The sequence below is a fragment of the Lactuca virosa genome, chromosome 4 (genome assembly GCF_052849685.1).
Source record: "Lactuca virosa cultivar CGN04683 chromosome 4, Lactuca_virosa_CGN04683_v6, whole genome shotgun sequence".
Lineage (NCBI taxonomy): Eukaryota > Viridiplantae > Streptophyta > Magnoliopsida > Asterales > Asteraceae > Lactuca > Lactuca virosa.
In genome coordinates this window covers 285131471-285134106 of record NC_136429.1, presented here as the reverse complement: position 1 = coordinate 285134106, position 2636 = coordinate 285131471, and positions in this window count along the sequence as shown.

Genomic DNA, 2636 nt, shown 5'->3' with positions numbered 1-2636 from the left:
TCTCCCACTTGGATAAGTCTAAAACTATTATTGCAAGTATGACTTCATAACCCGACTAGCAATCGTAGCTCTTAAAGCCGCTGTCGAACTCTGAACAAATCAATGACGCGTCCATTAGATAAGGGATCATATATTCCTCCATTCAAGATATCATATGGACTGAGACATGGATTATAATCATTCTCTCTGTCCATTTGTTGTTTCCCGATTTTCGATTTATGATGACTGACTGATTGAACAAATCAAATCAGTCCTGGCTTGGCCAAGCACTCACATGTGTCATCGCTAAATCATCGAGGGGCCCACAGATATCGCTTTTATCCCGAAGGTAAAAGGAATGGATAAACTTCGACTCATATGGCTTGTTCTACTACTTGTTGAATCATACACAAAGGCACGTTTTATAACATCGAGTTACCAAATGCGTTTTCGTGCAATCAATGTATAACCAACTCATAGTAACAACTCATATCTCTAGGTTTGAAGAATATAAGATATTATCGTCTCATGATCACTCGTGATAAAATCCATGAAGTGATTCAAATGAGCGCGGGTTGAATCCAATACTCAGAACTTATGAGCACTCATGAGTGTTGTAGCACCACTTTGTCCACCAACTTGGACCTCTACAAACCAACCCATGACAGTCTTGATTCATATCTACTTCCAACATATGACCGACTGTGGATGGTTTGAATAACTTAATCATTCAGGAAGAGCGACTTAGTTATTCTGGAAGTTAAAACATGCAAAGTGAAACACAAGAATAAATGAATCAAATATGGTATCAAACCCTATGAATATAAATAAACACTTTTATTTATCACCATACTGATTACTCATTATTCATTGTTTCGGTTTTATCAACTTTATACTTGAATTAAAAACACTAGTTGTCCCATGCTCCAAGCATGTACACTATGTTTTTCTTAAACAATAGCTTTGCCATACACCAAGTATGCACTCTATGTTTGTCTATGATCCTTACTTTGTGAAATAAACCAATTGAACATAATTTCAATGATTCTAGTTTCACATTCCCAAATCCTTATCGAAAAATGTGAGAATTTCAAATTCCTATCATTTATCGAAATCTGTTTAGATTTTAAACTTATATGCACTGACCCTCCTGTAATGAATATGTACAAAGTCACAAAGACTTGTCAACAGTCATTATAAGGTATTCCAATGGAGATCAACTCCATGGAAACTAAGTCTCATATTCAAAGTACATTGCTTTGGACATGCTTCTTGCATTAAGTTTTCTAATCTTACACAGATAACTTCCACCTATGGAGACAACTCCATATTCTCATTTTGACTATCACTTCTGAATAAGAGATGCCTCTTTTCAGAATATGTCAATATGGTCCTTCCAAAATTAGCACTATACTTCCAACTGTCCCTGAGCAACCAATCTTTGGTAAACCTCAGATTGTCCTCGACAATTGCTTAATCATTTTAGTCATATCCAATTCTAGACCTTTTCCCTTCTTAATGCCTCTGGGCATTTGGAAAAATTTAGAAATGACAAATATTATAGCACATGCAATCGATCCTGTACTCAAAGCAAATGGTACACGATTCATGATGTCTCACATAAAGACATGATTCTAGACCAGTCTTTTGCTACAATATTTTTATTTGCCATGTTTTCAAAATTTGACTATGATGAGGGATGCCATAATCATAATCGAATTTTGAGAACGCAATATATAGAATTTCCTTAAGTTGAACCAATCCAACATGAAATTCATATATATATTCTTGACTAAAGATGATTAAGGTCTCAATCTAAGCCTTTAGAACTGAAATGAAGTATATCCTCTCCCTTAATTATAGCAAAACAACTTTTTCAATCCCTGCAGCCTCACGAATTGAAACTTTTGTTTTCTATAATTAACATTGCTAACTTGCAACACTAACAATAATTATCATGCTCCCACTAACATGATGATTATTAGCATACCACTTATGCTCCCACTAGCTTTGACATGTACTCAGAAATCAGATGGACTTCTAGAAATCAATACTTTATTGACCTTCTTACCAAAGTTCAGATTTCTGATACGAGATGCTTTGATAAAACTTTATCAAAATAATACACCTTTCCTTAGATAGCATGCATGTGTGTCTAAACAATTTCAGAACTATGAAAAGGGATGCCGTAATCATAGTCTCAATTGTTTAGACCTTTTGCCATCTGCTTCAAATCTACTTGGTGGAAGTGTTTCCTCACCATCATTTTCATGAATCGGAGAGAAACCTTATGACCCTTAGATTTTATGGTGTATGTGTTCTTATCCATGTGAATCGTCAAAACCATAGTCACAAGACAAGGTTAATGACAAATCCAAACTCATATGGACTAAACTTATGCAATCTTAACTTCTTGCCACCTGGCAGTACAGGGCCTGCCATTGCTTCCAAGTTGTTATGCAACCAATTGAGAACTTTCAGAACTCCTATGCAAAGCCAACTTTAACTGGAATGGGCACAGAATATGTCAACACGATAGGTTATAAACCTCAAGTCGTGTGCTAGTGAGGAACCTCAGGTTTTATTCTTGATTAGTTCTTGAAATTCTTTTTAGGATCTTTAAGACTCCCACTATCCTCTTGACATATAAGACTATC